General features: G+C 36.2%; 1 pseudogene; it reads right to left on the reverse strand.

The window, feature by feature from the left end:
* Positions 1–23,789: 23,789 nt before the first annotated feature.
* On the reverse strand, positions 23,790–24,773 carry LOC118705705 (annotated as a pseudogene).
* Between the last annotated feature and the right edge of the window lie 343 nt (positions 24,774–25,116).

The raw sequence follows: 25,116 nt of genomic DNA on the forward strand, positions 1-25,116 counted from the left end.
AAACATTAGTAGATCTTTATAAGTACATACACTAAAATCTCTATGAAAAGATGATTCAAAGCAGTTCATTTACTTCTGAATTTCAACATATTCTGAGACATTATAATGAATGTATTATATTATAGACTCAATAACCACTTTGAATGATGCAATTGCTTTTTTAAACAATAATGAAGGTAAAAGGAAGAAAAACTTTCCACACATAATGACTTTCTGGGGACAATTTCTAAAATTATGTAAAAAGCAAATAAGTAAATTGTTTGTGACTGCTCTTGAAGGAAATAAACCAAACATAATCAGAATTAGTCAACTATAGTCAAATTATAGCTGTTCTACACAATAGTAAACACATGGGTTATGCATTTAAAAAAAAAATGCCAGACAAGCTCTTGTTCTAAATAGCTTATGTTTTCCTTTTGTGGAAAAAAAGAAAAGGAAATAGAAAATAAAATGTACATTGGGGAAAATGTATAACAATTAATATTTTTCAAAACAACCCCACTGTAACTATTCTGAGGCTAAATAATGCCCTTTGAAAGGACAGTGGTCATTGTCACCCAACTCATTATAGTTCAGAACAGAAAAGCATTATGTACTTGAATCACTGCACAGGAGAAAAATCAAAGATGGACTATAATAAGAAGAGAACCACTGAGGTAGAGCTTTTTATTTTGTGAGGTGTTAGCTACAATTATTAAGAACTTCCTACTACACACAATATTAAACATTTTATATCTAAGTCATCCTTTCATCTCCACAACACTATTAGGTGTTACTAGTATTTCTGTTTTACAGATTATGAGGTCAGAGAGATCAAACAATGCTCTAGGTATCAGAGTTAGTAAAGTGACAAATGGGAGCACAATCTGCACACTAGATTTATTTGCTCAGAACTAACTGGTTTACTCGGCCAAGGGTTCTTGAGTAGCATCTGAGCAGCAAGCAGGTAGATATGAGAACATAGTGCTGCCCAGACAAGAGGGCCCTTGAGCCACATTCTGAATCTTGAAGAATATTTGAGATGGAGGGAAGGGAGTAGATGGAATCAATTTATACCCCTAGGGATTATGAACATATCTCAGAGGAATATGGCTAAGATGATGGAAGCCTATAACCCAGCAGAAGGCAGAAAACCTATGGCCCTCCCTCCCAAGTCTATCTCAAATAGAGTCTCCCAGTCAGAGAAGCAGAGCTTCATCTACCACCGGAGATTCAAAGATATGTTGAGCATTCTCACCACCCAACACCAGAGTTTGTACACTGAGACATTCTTAGACTGACTGACCAACACAGTACCTTCTATCTTCTGTGTAGCAAATGTTTTCAGTATTTTTCCCAAAGTTCAGTTGCTCATGATCGTCATCTGACCACACCAGCTATTGGATGCTGAAGCTGCCAGTTGTCACTCAACATCTCTGCCTGTGAACATGCCAGCTGATGAGCAAGTAGTATTGATTTGAAAGACTTTTATGCATTTATCAGATCATATTTATTTACTTTTTCAAATTAAACCTAGAATTTTCACAATGAGCATGTATATTTTGAATGCAAATGCACATTAAAACAATTATTAACATTATTTTAAGGCACATGTGTCAAACACAAGGCCCGTGGGCCAAATCCTTGATAGCATGTGAGTTGGTTAACAGCACTGTTAAGGAAAAGATTGTTCCACTCATTTTAAATTCACATTTCTGGTTAACATTGTCAGTTTATGACTGTTCAGTAAACCATTCGGCCCGCGATTTAGGCTGGATTTTAGATTTTGGCCCCTTCTCTGATTGAGTTCGACACCCCTATTTTAAGGGAGAAATCTGGCAAGACCCTAGTTTTAGACATTCTGTCCATACCACCCAAAACTTTACTTAGCCATTAAATGTTTATTTTTTTTCTAAGGAATGTGTTTATTTAATTACATGCCCTTTATAAGGGAGAAAGCAGAATAGAAACACAGAGGGATTAAAAGAATTTTTAAACAAAACTGTAATTTATCTAAGCTTCCCTTTGAAGTCTGGGATTTTAACAATTGATATGTGCTTGAAGGAAATCTTGGCAGTGGGCAAAGATGGCCATTGCCACATGGAGAAGACTGGAGTTGATGAGTGCCCCAGAAGGATATAGTAACCAGTATTCTGTGAAGCACATTACCAAGCTGCATGTTCCATTTTTATTTATTTCACTAGAGGCCCAGTGCACGAAAATTCATGCACTCAGGGGAGTTCCCCAGCCTGACCTGAGATCAGGGCCTATCAGAGCTTTCATTATCCAGGTTGCAGGCAGCTGGCCCCACCCCTGCTACTACCACTGCTTGCCATCTGTGCATGCTGCTTCCCCTCCCCTACCACTGGTGGCCTCCCTCTGTGGGAAATAGGCTGAGTACAATGGCTTGACTGGCCTGGGCCTCTCTCTTTCTTTGGTGGGAGGTGAGGCCAGCACTGCGAGGGGCCATCTGCCTACCTGATCACCCCTAACCACTTTGCCTGCCTTCCTGATTGCCCTTAACTGTTGCCTGGGGGTGGGGCCAGTCCAGTGAGGGGCTGTCTACCTGATCTCCCCTAACTGCTGGTCTGCCTATCTGATAACCCCTAATCACTCTGTCAGCCTGCCTGATTGCCCCTAATGCTCGCTTGGGGGGCAGGGCCAGCCCCATGAGCAGTCTTCTGCCCACCTGATCTTCCCTAACTGCTGGTCTGTCTGCCTGATTATTTCTAACCCCTCTGCCTGCCTGCCTTGCTTGGGGTGGGGCCAGCACTGAATGCCGGTTGGTCAGCCTCCAGTGGTTACTGCTCATTACAACCCAGGGTTTATATATATATAAAGCTAATATATATATATATATATATATATATATATATATATATATATATATATATATATAGTTTAAGTATCTCAGCTTTATTTTAAAAACGTAATAGAAAATAAGGGGGAAAGCCACAATCCTATGCTTAGGTCAGGAAATGTTGAAGTGAAATCAACAATGGTGAGATGAAATGATCATCCAAAGGTGTCAAAAGAAGTGGAAACCAATGGTATGAGAGTTGGCATTCCAAAGTTCAGCCACTCCTTCTGGGAGGTGAATGTATCTTTTAAATGAAATTACTTGAATTGTGTGTTTTTAATGAGACACAGCTGTAGGAACCCATAGTCAGACTTTTTGTATACTCAATCAGGCTGTAGAAGAAGAACCTGGAAATAAACGTTTTGAGGTGAGCCAGAGTTTCCCAGGTGGAAACAAGGCCTATCCTGTGTGTGGAGCTGCCATCTCTAGCCAAATGGCAGTAAGTCTAATAGTTCTCTGCTCCTCAGAGATTTGGATTGGCGACTGAACCCAAAACATATTTTTTAAGAAATGAGGAGACACAGAGCATGGAGATTATGTGTATATCTTCAATTTAGGGCACACCATTTGAACAAGCAAATAGAAAAGTTGAATAAAACCAACCAAAAAATGGATCTGAGTCCTCATCATTCTTGCTAATAGTGAAACCAGAGACCAGCCTTTGTGGACTATCTTAGCTGATCAGCAGTTTCCTTTCAACTCATATTTGAGCAATCTGGGTTCTGTCCAAGTTCAGCATTTTATTATCTCACTATTTTGGCACTAATCTCTTGGCTTCTGATCTGGCTATAAATCAGTTGACTTCATACCTGAGACTTAGTCAAAAGAAAATTTTTTTTTCACTTGGGTATTATGCAGAGACAAAACTAAACAAACCTTAGTCTGGAGGAAAAGAGGCAGTATTTTCTTTATTCATTAAAACATCATCAATTCATACTCAGTCCTTCTTAGGAAGCTATCATTTATTACCAACACTTGAAGTCTCTGTGACTCAATCCATATACACACCATTAATAATCGCCCTAAATGCAGGAATGCCATGCTACTCCAGGCTTCTTTGCCACATTTGGCTCTAGTTGCAGACCAGCTGGAATGCTACTTTTCTAATTGCATCAGAGACGGAGGAGTTCTAAGAGAATATTGCATCATTCACTTTTCCAACAGAGCTGTATCCAAATCACTGAATTAAAGATATGAATATTTTCTATTTTATCTGTTATCATAGACAAGTCTTGACAAAGCTTTTTTGATTTAAGGTTGAGAGAAGAAAAAAAGTAATTAATCTTAGGTGAGCAGAATGTTACGTACAGTAAGGCACCATTCGAGAGCTAGCAAATAGCATTTCATAAGTTTCCACCCAAGTTTTATTGGCTCTAATACTAAAATGGGTGTCTTCTTAAAGTGAAGGCTGTTCAGCATTATGTTTAGATCAAGAAATGCAATGATGTATATGCATTTAGAATATATAGAATATATAGAGAATCTAATAACTTACCCCACTATTCATTTCCATTTCCATGTTCAAAGCTAAACTTTAATATGTATTCTTGATAAGCAAGCTAACATCACATAAGTATTACCTTTGATTCTCAATAGTTGGTAAACCATTTTGAAATAAACTGCCTGTGCCTCCTGACAGAAGCTTGTCTTTACTGTAACTCTTAGCAATAAATAGTCAACAACTGGATATCTTCCACTATATTCATGTTAAATGGAAATACAGAGAAGTTTTAAAAAATGTTACATCTTGCTGTAAATGAACAAATCATTTCCAGTGAGTCTCCATTCTAAGTATGCTGTCTTTACCAAGACCATTAGCGCTATGAATTGTGTGAAACAATCTTTACCTTTACTTATCTATTCGATTTTCATTGGTCTTTCTTCCCTATGTTGTAAGTTTGGAAAAGTAGTGGTAGAAAAAGCGGTAACAATTCAGAACCAAACTTTGATATGACACTGGCTTTAAGAGCCTAAAGGTGAAGAGGAGGAAAAAGCCAGTTTGAAATTCAATGTAGTTACTTTTCCTTCTTAAAGTAGTACTGAGACAAAGAAGCATACATTTTAATCTAAGCCTTTTTACTGGAATTGGGAAGCAATATATTTAATTCTTAGCGCATTAAGGAACCATCACAATATGCAGAAGAAATGTGAAAACGGTCCAAGAACCGGAGTGGGAAAGGGGAGCCGTCTTCCTCACATCAGAGGCCCCAGCTCTGCACGAGAGGAACAAAGGGAAGGTGCCAGTAGCAGAGTCATTTGCCTTTTATTCTGAAAGATGTTGGTGATGAATTAATTGATGTCTCATCTTTTTTTTTTTTTTTTTTTTTTTTTTTTTTTTTTTTTTGCTGCTACAGAATCAGCAAATAGTGATGAAAGTACCTTTTTTCTGTGCAACCCACAGGAAGAACAGTTGGGGCTTATTGTTGAGCTGTCAAACTCCTGGCCCTCTGTGGAGAGGTCTTGTGCGTGAAGTTGAGGGATCTACAGGTGGTGGAGGCCAGGAACCACTTTCAGGTGAACCTGGGAGAGGGCAGGGCAGCAGAAGAGATGGCTGCTCAGGATGGTAGGTGGAGCAGCAGTGTAGGGGGCACAGGGAAGGACCAACAAGAGATGCTTTTCTGTTTAGAAGGAGAAATGGAAGCCATATGGCCCATTGGGGACAACAAAGGTGGGGGAGGGGGCATTTGGGACAGGATGAGTGGGAAAGGGGAATATCAGGACTGATAAAAGAGGTTTTACTAACTCTCCCAAGTGGAGACTCAGAACCAGATTTAATTTGAATTTCATAAACAACAAAACAAACATTTCTTATACCGAGTGTCCTGGAGCAATTCATATAGTTACACCGTTAACACCTCTTTAAGCTGAATCAGCTCTCATAAGTAATTCAAAAAAGCAAATCTACTTTTTCCTCAGTTCCTGTGTGTTCCCCCAAAGTTACTAGGCTTTTTAGGATGTTTGCTAAGAACGTCAAATATCTTAGGAATAGTTTCCAGACACCAGAGTGCTACTGACACAAGCACTTGTAAGTTACCTATACAACTCAGAATACAGAGTTTGTTGCCATAAGAACTGAGAAAGGAGGGGCAACATTTATGTTCTATAACCGTTCCTGTCAGTATGTCAAAGCTGTGCATCACTGCTTCACTGTTTCAGGAGCCCTCTATGTTTGTAACAGTTTTATTTTTAACTGAAAACTTTAAAAATTTATTTTCAAATAGAGAACGTGTATATCTTCTAAGAATGGGGATGATAGGTCTGCTGTAAAAAATATAATAAACCCAATAACTAGGTTACTACAGCCTGTTATACTTGTTTGATGGCAGATAAAGATCCAAGACAAAAGAATCAACAATAAAATCACTTCCTGCTTCACTTTGGTCGGGTTCATCACAAAAACTCTCTAAGAATGCCATTCATCTGTCTAAAGATTCATAACTATGTAATGCTGCCACTGAGGATCCTTAGCCACACACAAGATTCTTTTCTTACTCCACCAGTTTGGATTTAGACCTCTAAAACTAAGTGAATAACCAACCAATTTTGTCTTGAAATATTTGTGAGCTACCTAGTAAATAAAAGGTGGTAAACAGGCAGGATAGAAAGTGTACTTTTTACTACACAATGGAAATCAGGCAATGCTTTTTCCACGACAATGTGACAAAATATATGTGGTTTTTAAATTTAATTTATTTATTTCTCCCTTGAAAAAATATTCTCCTAAGTTATTATCATAAAATAATTACTGATTATTACTATGCATTAGATACAGTATTATTAAAGTATGTTTATTTAGGGTACTTCTTCTCTTGTTGGATATTAAAACAAAATGTTCTAGACATGCTGACTTTATACAAAAAATATTTGTGTGCATTTAAAAATTAACTATATAACAAGCATCTTTTCATAGCTATTTTTAATTAAACAAAGAATATAAAAGAGGCACTCATAAATAAAGATGATCTAATGCAAATGTTAATTTAAAGATTTTTTTCTCTATAACCACAATAACAATTATTCAATATGCCTCATTCATTGGAATTAAACAATTTATAAAAGGACATTGCTTTTCCTTGTATATAGCAATCATCTACATAGAACCCTGACCTAATGTCTGACTTTTAGCAGTTATTTATACATTAATTAACTACATGCACAGGGAAGTTGTGCACACCTGGCAAATTCTGAAGTCAATTGTTTCTTCTGCCCTCTTATTGAGTGCTGCAAGACATCCTGAGCAAGCGATTCAATTATGCTTCGGGCCTGCAGGTGAAAAGAAAGGTCCATTTGAGATGTTTCTGAGCTTTGGCCCAGTGACAAAAAGTAATCAAGATCTGATATTCAACCTTTTCCCACTCAAAACATATTTTTTAATTGAAATTGAATGAATGAAATGTGAAATTATGTGGCCTTTAAACTTAAGGAGAAATATCAGATTGCCCCCTATACAAACATAACATTACTCTCTGGGTGGTGTTATGTTGGGATTCTGTATGTGAAGTGACAAGCAAAGAAACATGACTCCACTGCATGTTATTATGTCCTATAAAATGCGACACACTGATTGAAAGGAAAACAGTATTTTCAATCTACATTCAAGTTACCACTGAAAAAAGTTAATACCCAACTTCTATTCTTCCTAAATGACCTTGAAATTTTTAAATTATAAATGATATATATGTGTGTGTCTAATATATATATATATATATATATATATATATATATATATATATATATATATTCATATATTCACACACATACAGATATATAAACATATATAAATCCTATATAATAAAAGGCTAATATGCAAATCGACCAATTGCTACGATGTGCACTGACCACCAGGGACAGATGCTCAGTGCAGGAGCTGCCCCCTGATGGTCAGTGTGCTCCCACAGGAGGAGCACTGCTCAACCAGAAGCTGGAGGTGATGCTAAGCTGTCAGTGGGATATCACTCAAGAGCTCCCAGGCTGCAAGAGGGCACAGGCCACGCTGAGGGCCCCCCCCCCACATGAGTGCATGAATTTCGTGCAGCAGGCCTCTAGTATATACATAATTATTGTCAGGATAAAGAAATCAAAGAAAAAACTTTCCAGGTAAATCACTTTATTATTTTCTAACTCAGGAGCCACTGACTTATTTCCTTGAAAATGAAATGCTTTTTAATTCCTTTAAATGTTTCTTATGTTTCATAATAGGCATTTATGAATAATGAAAAATCAAAAATTGAACAGGTAGGTTTCTAAAGAGAAAGTACAACTCAACCGAGAAAAAAAAAGAAAACATTATTCTTTTTGCTAGAGACTCTGGAAAATTGAGCAAAACTAGTTGTGGAGATGGCATTAACTTCCAATGAATATTCTTAGGGAAACCATGTGAACCCTGAACTATCTTCAGGTGAAAGCACATGAGTATACATCATTATAATACAAATATTTTAATTATATTTTTAATTTAAAAATCTTATGCTATGACCTGTTTCCTGATACAGTGCCATAAAATATAGAACATGTTTTTCATAACAATGTTACATTCAATTTTGCAACTCAAAGATTTATTCCTAATACCAAGGTCTGGAACCTTTAAATTTTGCCCAAATATCCACCAAATATTTGAAAATGCTCCCAAGTTTCAGAACTTATTAATATACTAGTGTCTTGATAGGCAAAATTCATGAAGCATGGGGGTCCCTCAGCCCGGCCTAATCTGGGGACCCCTCAGGGGATGTCTGACTGCTGGTTTAGATGGGGCCTACACCTGTAGTCAGACATCCTTCTCACAATACGGGATCCCTCCCTCCAGGACTACCCACATGCTCACTCCTAACTGCCTGCCTGCTTGTTCCTTACCACTTGGCTTGCAGCTCCTTAGCATTGCCCCAGGCAGGAAAGGCTCCTGTCACCACCACCGCTGTGCTCACCAGCCCAGCTTCTGGCTGACCTCCTGATGGTCAGTGAGCCATGACGGGTCATTTTGGTCCTTCTACCATAAGGTTCACTGGGCTTTTAATATATAGGATAACTGCCCAGAGGATCACTGTACATGGTTGTATTAATATTGCCTTCAACTGCCAAGTCCAAAATTTGATTTTTATTCTTTCATCTATCTATATTTATCCTAATTTACAGATGTATCATTAGAATTCCTAATCTTCTATATTTCCCTGTATTTCCACCCAACCCTCTTGCCCCCACACAATAGCCTATCAGACATTTTCAATCTATTTTTCTTCATAGAAAGCATATAGTTTTATATACTTCTCTGATTTCATTTATTAGGTATCTTAAGTATTCTCCTCCACTTTTTTTGTGAAGAAAATGAATTGTACTTTTAAAATTTATAACAAAATTAGTACATAATTATCTCAAATATTAAAAGCTATCCTGAGAAAAAAAAAGAACAAAGTCAAAGCTATCATACTTCCTGACATCAAATCATACTGTGAAACTACAATAATTGAACAGTATGGTACTAGCAAAAAATAAAAATAAAAAAAATAGACACACAGACCATCTAATATAATTGAGAGCACAGAAATAAACCCACATGTATATGGTCAATTACATTTCAACAAGGACTCAGAAACATACAATGGAGAAAAGAAAACTGTTTAATAAATGGTGTTGGGAAAATTGGAATACCACATGCACAAGATAAATCTAGACCACTGTTAGACATCACAAACAAAACAATATAAAATGGATTAAAGACTTCAATATAAGACCTAAACAATAAAAATACATAGAAGAAAACATAGGTACTATACTTATGGACTTTGACCTCAAAGAGGATTTTGTAAACTTGACTCTAAGAGAAAGGAAAGTAAAAGGAAAAACAAATGAATGGAACTTCATCAAACTAAAAAGCATCTTCAAAGAAAAACAAACCATCAAAAAACAAAAAGGAAGTCCACCAAATGGGATATTTTTGCAAATGATACCATTGATAAGGGGTTACTATCCAAAATGCATTAAAAATTCATACAATTCAACAACATGAAAACAATACTTTTAAAAACTAGGCAAAGTACTTGAACATACACTTTTACCAAGAAGACATACAGATGACCAACAGATATATGAAAAGATGCTCAACTTCACTAGCTATAATGGAACAACAAATTAAAACCACAATGAGATACTGAGATAACACTCAGACCTGTTAAAATGGCTAATATCTTCTGACAATGGATTAATGGTTCTCAGAGGGAAGGGGGGATGGAAAGAGATTAACCAAAGATTTTACATGCATATGTGAACAACCCAAGTGTCCTGAAGGCCTGGAAAAGAGGCAGGAGTGGGAAAGAGTCAATGGAAGGAGAAAAGGGGACATCTATAATACCTTCAACAATAAAGATAAATTTAAATAATAAAGTACTGTTTAAGGATATTCTACTTCTTAAAGAAAGAAAGAAAGAAAGAAAGAAAGAAAGAAAGAAAGAAAGAAAGAAAGAAAGGAAGAAAGAAAGAAAGGAAGAAAGAAAGAAAGAAAAGTAATGTTGGAGAGAATATGGAGAAAAGGGAAACCTAATACACTGCTGATGGCAATGTAAATTGCTGCATCCTTTATATAAAACACCATGAAGGTTCCTTAGCTACCACCTGTCTGATGTGGCTCATTGAGCATCTACTCTAGAACCAAGAGGTCATTGGTTTGATACCCAGTCAGGGTACATTTCTGGATTGTGGACTCAATCAGCAGATAAAAATGTAGTACATATATGTGAAATATTACTCAGCCAGTAGAAGAGATGAAATACTTGCACTTGCAACAAATTGGTTGGATCATGAGAGTATCATGTAAGTGAAATAAGTCATTGAAATCATATGGAATTACACACCTGAAATGTATATAATGTTAATCAATATCAATAGAGTAAATTTAATTAACAAAAGAATCTATTATGTTGGGACATACTTCATTCTTAAAAAAGTAATCCCTTTCTTCCTTTCATTGGTTGTTCTGAATGTTAGATATTTTTTCCAAGGGGATCAAAAGGTACCTACCTATATTATTGCAAATAAAAAAAATAGAGGGAAAATAAAATTTTGTTAGTATTTCCCCACTTAGTTTATGTGTGAATTTTTAATATAATGGAGTGATGTAAAGAATTAAAATGTCGCCGAAACCGGTTTGGCTCAGTGGATAGAGTGTCGGCCTGAGGACTGAAAGGTCCAGGGTTCGATTCCGGTCAAGGGCATGTACTTTGGTTGCGGGCGTATCCCCCGTAGGGGGTGTGCGAGAGGCAGCTGGTCGATGATTCTCTCTCAACGATGTTTCTAACTCTCTATCCCTCTCTCTTCCTCTCTGTAAAAAATCAATAAAATATATTTTTTTAAAAATCTCATTCTTATAAAAAAAATTAAAATGTCAATATGTCAGTGAACAAGTTTTAGCAGTTCAACTTTATAAAAATTATAAATAAAAATGTTAAAAATTTCTGAGAAATGTCAGCATTTGGATTTTTTTTAAAGAAAAAGTAAACTTCGGTATTGTTTGTAGCATTTTTATAATACAGTAAATAGGTTTCATCTTTTCACTATTTTTTTTTTACTCATCCTACATGCAACTACATTCTCTTAATGTGTCTCCCATGCTAGTCCTGCACTTTTGCTGTTAAAATAGCTAAGTACAGGGCAAGGTTAAAACTCTTTTTAAAAAGCACTATACTTAACCAAACAGTGCACCTAATAGTGTGGCCACTTCACTTGTACAAAGAGGCAGAACAAGTTAGTACATACATATAAGAAGAAAACTTCTAAAAAATCTGCCCTACATCCACAATAACACACCAACTAGGGACGAAAAAAGTTTTAAGTTTGTAAGTCAGTAGAAAATCTATAATAATTATAGCCTGAAAAATCATGAAATTCTGTTAACTATAGCCATAGAAAATTATCAGTTTAGCTCCCATAGTATTTTTCATGTAATCAATGTGGCTTTTGTTAAACCCTATAAGCTTGTTCTCCTAGGATACTGCATGATTGGATCAGGTGAATAGTTTCCACTAAACATAATTTTAGATTAAGATTAGTTGGCTGAATTCAATATGAAAAAATTCAATGCCATGAAAGCAATTAAATGAGGAACCCTCCTTTTCCTTAATAAAACAATCTTTAGCTCTTTAATGTTTTAGGTCTGACGATAGTTAGAATTGGTTTGGGGATTCTGCTTGTATCCCATAATAAAGCCATATCCTCAGCACAAAGGAAAGTTTTACCCTTTTGTGTTTAAAGTCGGGATAGAAAGCTCCAAGTTCAAGAGCAGTATGAAACCTGGTCCCTCATGCCCTGACTGGTCCCAGAAATATAGTTTTTATTGTTGTCATTTCTAATTAAAATTTTAACGTGGAAAGGGTTGGGGGGAAAAAAAACTAGAAAATTTGAAAGTATTCCTGTGATAATGTTATGTGAAGTTTCCTACTAGTCTTGACCCTTATACTGGTATTTAAAGCCCCAGTTCTTTTATAACCATCAAGAGACACAGGTTAGAATTGAGCTAATGCTCATAACCAATTCAATACCCCAGTGTTGAAGTTCTCAGAAAGCTTACCAAGCTTTCCAAATATTTCATGATGCCCTTAAGGCTATCTACACGCAGTTTTAGAAAGCATGGGAATTGTCAGAGAAGAGGTATTATGGCTTAATTTTGCTTGCTTCTCAAATAAAATATTGACCCAGACAGATACGTAAGGATTTCTTAAGAAGCAACAGGCTCAGACTTCGAAGCAAATTGAAATAATCTGATTTTTTTGTTATCTAGAAATACAAATTTCTCCATTAAATGACTCATCCAGGCAGGACTGTATATTTCCTAAAAGCAAAATAGATCATGATGATCATGTATCCAATTATATCCTCAATGCAGAGGGTGGTCCTTAGCATATAATAGGCATTCAACAAATATTTGGGGGAAAAGACAAAATAAATGTACTATATACATTCATTATTCCTTACCTGGATTATTAAAATAACAACTTATTTAATATATCTGCTTCACTTCTGCTCCTCTTAAATCTATCCCTTGCTCTGCTGACAATGTAAACTTTCTAGATTACGGGACTGATCTTTTATTCCATTTCATATTGTATTTCCTAAAGGTTCAAGTCTAAGTGCCTTAGGATATAAGGCAAGGCCATTCTCAAGATGGATTCTCCTAACTGTCCAAACGTTTTTAGCAGTACCCTTCACATAGCTATCTTTCAACAACTTTGAAAGTTATTATTAAACGTATTATGTAGTTTCAAACTTTCTTGTTTCCTCATAGTGCAACAAATCCAAGGTGTTAATGGTCTGTTTGTTTGTTTATGTACTTGAATTATTATCTGGCAGCTAAAATTCAGAAGAAATTCAGAGGGATAAAAATAGTTTTGTGCCATAGCTGGTTTGGCTCACTGGGTAGAGCATCAGCCTGTGAACTAACGGGTCCCAGGTTCAATTCTGGCCAGGGACACATTCTGGGGATGCAGGCTCGATTCCCCAGTGGAGGGTGTGCAGGAGGCAGCCAATCAATGATTCTCTTTCATCACTAATGTTTCTACCTCTATCTACCTCTCTTTACCTCTCTAAAATCAATTATATATATATATATATATATATATATATATATATATATATATATATATATAGAGAGAGAGAGAGAGAGAGAGAGAGAGAGAGAGAGAGAGAGAGAGAGAGAGAGTTTTGTCCCAGTAACAAAACAACAAGAAAGCCCACTACATGAGAGAACACATTTGCCAATGTTACTTCCAATAAGGGTTTAATTTCCAAAATTTATAGGGAACTCATACAACTTAACAAAAGGAAGATAACAATCCAATAAAAAAAAAAAATGGGCAAAAGACCTAAATAGATACTTTTTGGAAATGGACAGACAGAAGGCCAACAGGCATATGAAAACATGCTCAAAGTCACTAATCTTCAAGAGATGCAAATCAAAACAACAATGAGATATCACCTCACAACTATCTGAATGGCTATTGCCAACAAATTAATAAACAAGTGCTGGGGAGGATATAGAGAAAAAGGAACCCTCATGCCCTGCTGGTGGAATGCAGATTGGTACAACAGTATGGATTTTCCTCAAAAAATTAAAAACGGAACTCCCATTTAACTCTGTAATCCTACTTTTAGGAATATACCTCAGGAAGTCAGAAACACTAATCAGAAAGAATATTTGCACCCCTACGTTCATAGCAGCACAGCAGCTAAGATTTGTTTACCATAGCTAAGATTTGGAAACAGCTTAAGTGCCCATCAGCAGATGAGTGGATTAAAAACTGGTGGTACATCTACACAAATGGAATACTATGCTGCTGTAAATTAATAAATAAACAAAGAACTCTTACTATTTGCAACAGCATGGATGGACCTGGAGAGCATTATGCTAAGTGAAATAAGCCAGTCAGAGAAAGATAATTATCATGTGATCTCACTCAATTGTGGAATATAATGAACAACATAAACTGATGAACAAAAACAGTTCCAGAGACAAAGAAGCATCAAACAAACTATCAAAACGCAGAGGGAAGGCAGGAGGGGGATGGTGGTAAGAGATCAATTAAAGGACTCGTATGCATGCATATAAACATAACCAATGGACACAGACAATGATTTACAGAGTAGAGTTCTTAAATAAATTTAGGCCAGCTTAATAATGTTCAAAATGGATAGATGTATTAATAAGCAAATATCAAATTTCACAGTTTGGTTGTTACAAATTAGAATAAAGATGTCATTAAAATATATTCTTAGAAAAAATATGTATTTGTTATATACATATAATGATTATGACAAAAATGTTAAAGGAATGGAACTTGTATAAGAGTTTAATGTAATGACTCTTCTTGTCAGTAAGTTGTCTATGCAACCTATTTAAAGCATTAGTAGAAATTAAATATATTAGATGTCAGCTCCAGAAAAACTGAAAACAGACAAACAAAAAACTTTATTATCATACTTCAGACCACAAAAGCACTCAAGTTAAAAACAAATTTAAAAAATGTATAGGTAACATATAGGTAGATAAATTTCCCACATTTCTCCATTCTTAACTTTGCTGAAATAATTTAGATAAATTACAGTTTAAGTTACTAATTAATTATTAAAATACATTACATTTTATTTTAAACAAGTACAAAATGTATATATTTTATGCATTATGTAAAAATTGTCAGTATTTAACAGATATTTGCATTAAAGTGCAGTTGATTTAATAATTAAATTACTTAATAACATAATTATTTTACTAATAGAGTATTCTTTCATATTTCTTTATAGTTGAATTAAATTATTTTTCTGTGGATTTCATGTATGTTTAATAAAACAGAAAAAATAATATAAAACAGATTAATTTCTTTTGCTCTTATTTAAAATTTTTTCTTAAATAACAGAATTTATTATTTCCGAGTTAACAAAATTCTAAGCCTAAATTCCACAAGTTTTCTCAACTAGGAAAAAGACTGAAAAATAAAGTTTATCAAAAAGTAAACACTGAAATTTAAGTAATTACTTTCTTTGTATTCTTTATACTTTATTCATAATATATTTTTGTTTTAAAATAATTGAAATCAACAACTGAATTAGTATAATAGAACTTATTAGTTTTGTTAGTTCAGTTTATTCTTAAAAGGCAATTTTAGAAATTCTTTTTCCTCTAGAACGCTTTCTCAGCATAGGCCTGTCATATTCCAAATTTTCACTTTATCATTTATATGTAAAAAAAAGTGGGTTAAACCTAACTTAATATTTGCATTACACCCTTTAGAAAACTCACTGAGTACTGTTTTTATATATTTTTTTTTCTGTCCTTTTAAAATATATTTTTCATGGGCATACAGGTACTAAATAATACATCCTAGTTTTGCATGCATGCCCACCTGATTTCAAAGCTTATCTTCTTATCCTATTACTTGTACATGTCATTCTTTGATTCTGTTAAGTTACCCATTCAAGTAAGCAATTGCTGCAACTGTGCGGTGAAGATCACAGCTATCAATATATAAAAAGAGCAAATTACACATACCATCAGAAATCTGAGTATAAAGAGGAGTTGGTGAACCAGCACTGAGTGGCAACAGTCTTTATTGTTCTTACTTCTCTAGGTGAGGACAAGCCTTGATTTCAGATTGTGATCTTTTAGGAATTGGTGAGTAGAGTTGATAAGTAGAGGAAGCACTACCCTGATTATTCTTTTAAAGATAACCTTTTCAGATTAGCTCAACAGAACAACAAAGAACAAAGAATCAGGATGCAACTCTACAGCTGCAGCCCAATGGGACTTAGCTAGGGACCCTCCACCCACTGTGTAAGGGCCACCTACATTCACTTTGCCTACAGGAAACAGACTTTTATAGTTTTGTATTTTGCATTTAGGCCTATGAAACATTTTGAGTTAATTCTTTTGTGAGTGGTGTAGGTTCTGTGTATTAGATTAAATTTTATTTATATTTTTTGCACATGCTGCCATTTGCTAAAGATACTATCTTTGCTCTATCCCATATATATATATATATATATATATATATATATATATATATATATATATATATTGCTATCAAGTGATTTGTTTCTGTCTTACCAAATTAAGGATGTTCATTTAGACATCTAAAAATATTTTATATATCATAGCAACAGTGTTCAGCAAGAGGAGTTGATTTCAGTGTACAGATTTTTTTTTCCTCCACCAATAATAGATAACCAATTTTATTCTTTTCTAACACATTTATTTTGCAGTGACTTAAGTGCTCATTCTAAACAATTTCACCAAAGAAACTTCCACCCCTGAACATTAAACATTTGATCAATGTACGTTTCATTGTAGAAAGTAGTGTTAAAAGTTTATTCATTCAGTGCACTCTTTAGAGATGATTAACTGTCTTTATTATATTAAAGCAAACCCAAAGCCATCTGCCAAAGGCGATTGTGTCCAAGCACTGAAACCATTTCATGTGAAAACTCATTTTCAGGCTCCTAATTATTTTTCATTATAGTGGCACTGTGGAATAGATTGGAATTGGGCAGTAATTGCCAGGTCTGAGCAGTGTGGACCATTGCAATGTATCAGTTTAGATGAAGTGTGACAAGGATACATCTAGCTACGATATAACTTCCATTAACCAACTTCCCTGTCCCTGATCATGTAACACTTCATAGAATGTGGTCAGCACAAGGTCATAATAATGGCTTTCTGACTGACTTCAAGTATTTTGTACAAGTGCAGGCTGTTAACCCCCTGTGTTAACATTGTTCTAGTAATGTCCAGTTATTGCAGTTGTCAAAAATATCTATTTCTTCTAGGAGACAAGTAAACTTTTTAGAAGTACAAGTTTCAAACTCAAGTTGGCTTCCTCCACATGTGATGTTTCAAAAGCTTGAAATTAAGACAATTTAATATGATATAATTGTAAGTGTTTAATTACTTAGTAGTATTATTCAGTCAATTCAATATCTATAATAACAAAAGCATAATATGATAATTGAATCAAGAGCAGAATGACCTTCTGGACATCATTCTAGATGTCCTTCAGGAAGAAGCCACAGTGGCAGGGCCCAATGCAGAGGTGGTTAGGGGCGATCAGGCAGGCAGGGGTGTGGTGAGGGGCAATGAGGCATGCAGGAAAAGGGTTAGGGGTGATCAGGCAGGCAGGTAGGTGAGAGGTTAGGAGCAGAGGTCCCAGACTGTGAGAGAGATGACTGACTGTCGGTTTAGATCCCTGTGGGATTGGACCTAAACCAGCAGTTGGACACCTCCCAAGGGTTATCAGATTGCAAGAGGGTGCAAGCTGGGCTGAGGAAACTGCCACCCCTTTGCATGAATTTTGTGCATGGGGCATCTAATACTAATATAAAAGTTCAGTTCAAGCAGGAAACACTCTCAAATTATATCTACACATGCAATCAAGTAGATCATTTTTAAGCAAACTTACTAGTAGAACGAAACGGCCATGCTTTATAGATAAACCCTTTCCATAAAGAAGTTTTCTCTACAATAGTAACACTATAGAATATATAAGTAATTCTCAACCAAATAATATTTCCCCCAAGAGAAATTGGCAAATATCTGGAGACATTCTTTGGTTGTCACAGCAGGGGTGGGGAGGATGTGTGGTACTGGCATATAGTGGGTAGAGACAACAAAGAATTATATGGCACAAAACTTGGTTTCAATTTGTTTCCCTCATACCTGAGATGTAAAAATTATTCTTTCATGATTGACATTTCTAATATATTTGCCCTCTGTAAACATTAAATGATTAATATTACTTATTAATAAAATTTCCATCTATTTAATGGTCCATTTTATCTGTAGTAAGTTCACACATACTACAAATTCTAATTTGAGTCATGGTCCTTTAACTGCTTCCTAATGGAATGCTTTCTTTTACAAGGTGAGTTGAATCAAACACATCTGAGAGAAGCAGTCCTTCTAATTTGATGTGAGTCTTCAAGCTGCTATAGAGTGACGCGGTGGAATAACACCTAGTTCAGAAAGTGGCCACAGATGCAGCCACTTTTTAAAAATAATTTTTAAAACTTCAGCATTTTTTAAATAATTTTTATTTATATATTTCTGTAATAGTCATATAGCCATGATCACAGTTAACCAACATTGTCTTTCTTATATATGCTTGATGTTTTATAACACTTATTTTTTCCTAACTGAAAAAATATTTTGTCAGTTGTTCTTTATCCTTTAGAATGACCAACAGCTTTATTCATATGGTGTTTATATCTATAGTCTCCTCCACTATGCTTCAAAGTCTTTTATAATGTTACAAATAGCAATACAAAATAAGTAAAAAGAGAATAAAGACTTAAGGCAAAAAGGGATCAATATTGATATATTTAATCAACATACTTAATCTTAAATATAAACAGAAACAAGAAAAATTGGTGTATAATATGAGCAGTCATTATTTAGTAAAATAGATATAATGACCAATTAAAACACAAAAAAATACTTATATTTCACATGTAACCAGTAACTTGCAAATTACAATTAAGGAATAATCATTTTTATCCAGTAGGCCAACATTATTTAAAAGATAGTGTTGTAATACTGTAGGGAGGTAAATTAGTAAAACAGAAGGACTTGGCAATATATCAAGCTTTGTGTAACATATATAACTAAAGGTCTGGAGCATGAAATTCATGCATGGGGAAAGGGAGTGTTATCACTCAGCCCAGCCTGCACTCTCTCTAATCTGGGACCCCTAAACAGGCAGCCAGATATCCCTCTCACAATCCAGGACTGTTGTCTCCCAACTGCTCGCCTGCCTGCCTTCCTGAATGCCCCTAACTGCTTCTGCCTGTCAGCCTGATCACCCTCTAACCACTCCCCTGCCAGCCTGATTGATGTCTAACTGCTCCCCTGCCAGCCTGTTTGCCCCAAACTTCCCTCCTCTGCCGGCCTGGTCACCCTAACTGCCCTCCCCTGCAGGCTTGATCGCCCATAACTGCCCTCCCTTGCAGGCCTGGTGCCTCTCAACTCCCCTTGCCAGCTGGCCATCTTGTGGTAGCCATCTTGTGTCCACATGGGGGCAGGATCTTTGACCACATGGGGGTAGCCAGCTTGTGTGTTGGAGTGATGGCCACTCAGTGTGTTTGTGTGTGTGTGTGTGTTATGTGTGTGTGTTTGTGTGTGTGTGTGTGTGTGTGTGTGTGTGTGTGTGTTGTGTGTACTTACAGAATCATTTGATATATAGCATGGTACTGAGCTGGCTTGGCAGAAAGAAAAGCATTAGAAAAACTCAATTTACTTTAAATTATTTCTTCCCAATTCCTCTATTACAACAACAATCAATTGGCCTTTAACTACCTCATGAGGCAAGGTATTCTCCTTTAAAGTGATCTTTATGAGCCTTATCATGTTCTTATTCATAGAAAACACATATTTTAAAAGAATTTTTCTTTAGGTCTGCCATAATAATTGGAAAAATATAGATTTTTAAATTAAATTACCAATACATACAAATTTTATGGTGGGGAGAAGAATGCAATGATTGATCTCAAAATCCAGTTAATGAAATAATAAATCATCAATAATCCTGAAAATTGGAAATACTCACAAATATTCAAAATAACTTATGAATTCACTAAGATACTTTAAAATCTAAGAATCGGTCAATTTTCTCAATAGGTTAACTACTGTCAGACTTTCAAAAAGCACTCTTTAATACATAATTTCACCAGTAAGAATTTATTTAAAAGTTTATTTAAATAATTCAGAATGCAATTATAATTATAGTGTAGTTATTATTGAATAATTTCTGAAAAAAATAGTATATTGCTAACTTATCCAATACAGGGATATTTGAGAAGTATTTTATCCGTTTAAGCTGTTATTTTAAAATTATATTATTAATTAGAAAGAACACAGTTGAGATTTTACATCCTAAATATAATGCAGCATCATTCCTGTAAAATGCTTTTCTTTATTTTTGAAATCTGCTATACAAATCAAAACTTAGAAAACAGTGAATTATAGAAAAACAGCATTTTTCTGTTCCTCAAAAACTTCCAGTGTTTCTAAGAAATTACAGATTTAGCCTCTAATATTCTCCATAAAATTCCAACATTATTATATAATTTCAGGGTTTCAACTAATTCAAATGTAAATATGGATAAAGTAAAATATGTTCTGCAGTCACCTTTATGCTTGAGGGGCTTATTCAGCCTCAGAATAACTTAGCTTAAGAATACTGTTATTTTTAATATACGCACACATAACAAATGAATGCGCTGGTATAAATGCAATCCTCTAATAATTACAGTTCCAAAATGCTGAATAATGGTAATAGTTGTCACCACCATGACCTTTCCTAAGAAAGTCAATCACTGAGGGCCTTCCATCTCTGTTTTTAAACTTGGAAGTAAAAATATTATTTTGGGTCAGCATTAAACCTTTTTACTCTTGAATGGCTTCTCTTGGAACTTATTCTGTATTTCTTTATTAAAGCTGTTGGTAAAGTGAAGGTCAGTACAAAATTTATATAGAGAGAAATAGTAATTTTTATCATCTTATTCCACTGAAAGTATTATCAGCATGACATATTTTCATGTGACCCGATTGTTCTATAACCTTGAAAATCCCCATATGTTCCTGGTTATATTAAGATTGATTGTATGCGTCCGTCAGCATGATATCATGGTTTATATGCACAATAAAATTCAGGTTCATGCTTTTAAAATTGACATTAAGAAAAATTATGTAAAAATTATGTGTACATATTAATGTGTATTTATATTTGCATCTACCCATATCTGTTTATATATATTTATAAATATATATAAATTATCAAAGCCAATAAATCTGGCCTTCATAGGGATTTACTACAGTTATAATCCAGACAGCTGTATATACATTGTACATGTTGAAATTCCTATTGATTGTTATTTTCAGCATGTACTGAGAGCTAAATGTTTTTTCTATAGCAGGTCTTCAAAGTTCTGCAAATTTTCTAAGTGAAAAATGAAGATAATATATTTATGTTGATTAAGTTATATATTTATATAAACAGGGCAAGCCAAAACAAATATTGATCTTCCTAAAACCCTTTCTTGATAACGAGAGTGATCTTACAAAAAAATATCTTTGCATTAGCAGAAAAAACAAACAAAGACTAACTTTAAATAGAAAGATAGCATCAAAAGTCACAATAAAACTTTAACACAAAAGTTGATGAGAGCAGAAAGAAATATACAATTGCATTTAATAATACTCTTCTAAGAAATTGTCACTTTTTAAAAACTCAACATTTTCTATAAAAGTATTCCTGAAGCAGGGCTGCTGTTAGAACTTTACATATTTTTAAAATTTTTGTTTCAAAAGTACATGCATGTCAAATTCATTATGAAATCTTAAGTCCGTGAAATCTCTTGAGTCTTTAAGTGTTAAATTTTTTTTAAAAAATATGGTATATTCTAATAATAACTCTCAATTTGCTTAAAGTTACTTTTAAAAAGTAACTTAAAACAAATACTGAATATGTTTATTTTAAACTGAGGCCCAAACTTCATTATTGTAACATTTTATAACAACTTTTCACTTTACATATTCTCACAAACATACATGGCTATAATGACCACCACCTCTATCTTATTTCAAATTTATTCCAATTGACACTGCACTCTTATGCACCACATTTCATATATTTAATATAGAATTGAACTACTCCTATTGAACATCTTCATTCACCTCAAAGTCAACAATTCATGACTCATCTCATCAAATTCCTCTTAAAATAAGTGGATAGATACTTTGTGATTGCACTATTTCTCTAAATGACTAAAACCTAAATAAATGACTTCTAAGTCATTTTAATATGACCTAGGGATTCGGAAGTAGACTCCTATTTATATTGGCTTTATTTTTTACATTTTATTTATTTATTTATTTATTTATTTATTTATTTATTTATTTATTTATTTATTTAAAATATATTTTATTGATTTTTTACAGAGAGGAGGAGAGAGAGATAGACAGCTAGAAACGTCGATGAGAGAGAAACATCGACCAGCTGCCTCTTGCACACCCCCTACCGGGGATGTACCTGCAACCAATGTACATGCCCTTGACCGGAATCGAACCTGGGACCTTTCAGTCCGCAGACCGAAGCTCTACCACTGAGCCAAACCAGTTTCGGCTACATTTATTTTAATGCAATGAAAACACAAACACACAGAACATAAATGGTAGCAGCAGCTGTCTTTGTGTTGTGTTAGTTCAGCTAAGCTGGGTCCAGATGCTTGACTAGCAACAAGTATCTCCAGCAATTCAACCAAATTATCTCCTCCAGCCTCCCAGGATCCTGGGCCAGTGGCAGGTGGAGCTCTGTCATGAATGCATCAGGCATGTGCTTTATCCAAGATGAAGGCTTAGAAGTTGGGAAAGATGAATATGGGCTTCAATGCATCCTCTTTAGTTCCAGCTCATACTTGCAGGTTCCTGTTCACCTGTACTCTCCTCATTTCACATCCAGAGACAGGGGCAGCAAGACTTCCATAGATCGCCCAATCAGCTCTCAGGATCTCATAAAAAAAATAATCTCTATACTAAATCCCTTGTATCACTCATGGTAGTTTTGCTTATTGGATTGAATTCTAACTAATAGATTTACTTAAAAATATTAGTAACAAGTGTAGACAATCTGGATTTCAAAATCACTCTTCTATGTAATGTTTGAGTCTATCTCTTGCCAGTCATTCCCACGAACCATCACCTTAGTTTGAGTCTGATCATCTTTTCATCTGAATAACTGTGGCAACTCCTTATTACTTTGTTTTTATTCCTGAGTATTAGAAATAGCTACACAGAGTTTTATTAGACATTCTTGGAGGATTATAGGTCATATATGGGCTTAAAGCCACAATGGAGGTACAGTCATGTTGAGCTAATCAACCAGGAGAAAGTGGGTAGTGTTATTGGTTAAATTATTAATCATCTTTTTCTTTTCTTCCTTGTTACAGCAAAAGAAAGAGGAATACTAACATATTAGTGGGGATGCTAACTTCTTGTTTGGGGTCCAGGAATAAATGCTGTTTTACTTTCTTAAGATATCACCAAGATCTTTGTGTATCTCTTTGTTTCATGTCTACACCAGAGGCCTGGTGCACAAATTCATGCACAGGTGGGCTCCCTTTGGAGAAGTAGGGATCTCCTCTGAGTGCCATGTTCTGAGGCTGAACTAATCGGTTAAGCTGAGGCAGAGGTGAGTGGCCATACCAGCCATCTTTGGTGCTGTTTACCCTTTCCCACCTCAGCTCTGTTGTAAAACCCCAGAGCCTTAGATTCCAAAGGCCCCATCCAGAGCAGAGGCCCTGGAAGGGGATGAGAGGAAGTGAGTAGGGTAAGTTTGAAAGCAGATTTGCTTGGGTGCTAAGGGATGGCCAGAGACAGTGGTGAGAGGCAGCAGGGGAAGGGCTCTCATACGTATCCTTCCATGGGGGCCACAGGTGAAAGAGGCCAGGGAATCAGGGTAGGGATGGGGCACCATGGCCCCAGTCTCTTAGGCATCCCTGTCTGTCCTCTGCAGTGTACATGGAGGAAAGGGCTGCCTCTGAGGAGGGGCCAGGCCAGGCCAGGTGACCATCTTGAGTTCTGGCTGAGGAGATAGTCCTCAGCCTGAGATGCCATCTAACTGGTGATGGTAGAGGGCCCAGTGCCTCCTCGTTTCTTGAAGAACATGCAGTCAATGAGGAATGTGGCTCCCAGCCGTACAGCCTTCACTCTCACATCCAGATTCAGTGGGAACTGCAAGCTAAAGTCATCTGCATCCAGGAGGGCTTCTTGGAGCAGCCTCCTCCTCCCCCCCCTCCCCACTCCCCCATTTCTGCCACTGCTTACTGATGCGGACAACACTGTGGGGCTCATCCGTAGTCTTCACCTCAAAGTTGGTGCCTGTGCCACAGCCACAGATCCAGCAGGGGCCCACCACTCACAGGATCCTATGAACATTGGCATCTTGAATAGAGAACCTGGGGAGGAAGGAATGCCAGGTGTGTAGCACATGGCCAATGGTGGCGCTTGGTGGCAACTGTACTTCCATCTCTCGGTCCCTGGGATCCACCAGACAGATGTGAAGGTGCCTGCAGGCTCACAGCACAGACATGCACAGCAGTTGCTCTCTTCAGCTGCCTGACCCAGGGCCTGTAGAGCCCCTAAGTACAGTTCATATCGGTTACTTGTCTCCTAGCCTAGAAGTGTTTATACTCGCCCAGCCCTCTGGGGAATCAGGATCTGATCAATTAGCACCAAGAATTCGAGGCCAGAAGGCACCCTGGGCAGTGGCAAGAGGGAGGCAGCAGGCCCAGCAGCAGGCCCCAGGGCACTGGGGGCAGGCAAGGGGAAGAGAGCTAAGCTGGGAGCAGGGGCAGGCACGTGGGTGGTCACTGGTGCTGGTCCAGGCCCAGGATGCTGCACCTTCTCCGGTTACCCAACAGTCACAGGGTAGGGAGGAGGCGGCTCAGGTATGTAGCCTGTGGCAAGTATCCTGCCATAGGAAAGGAATGAAGGTTCTCAGGTTGTCTCTGTATCAGAAGCTTAGTACTAGAAGTGGAGGCAAGGTTGGGGACAGCCTGACAGACACAAAGGCTGACACAAAGATGATCAGGAAAAAGTGGAGAGGTGGCTGCACCAGGCACCCACTCAGGGTCTCTCAGGCGGTGCCACTGACTCAGAGAGAAACCAAAAGTGTCAAGCGGGTGGGGCAGAATACTTGGGACCCTAGATTCCTTCTGGGTTTTGCAGAACCACCCCTCTCCCATTCTCCGCGGAG

The sequence above is a fragment of the Pipistrellus kuhlii genome, unplaced genomic scaffold (genome assembly GCF_014108245.1).
Source record: "Pipistrellus kuhlii isolate mPipKuh1 unplaced genomic scaffold, mPipKuh1.p scaffold_m20_p_5, whole genome shotgun sequence".
Classification (NCBI taxonomy): domain Eukaryota; kingdom Metazoa; phylum Chordata; class Mammalia; order Chiroptera; family Vespertilionidae; genus Pipistrellus; species Pipistrellus kuhlii.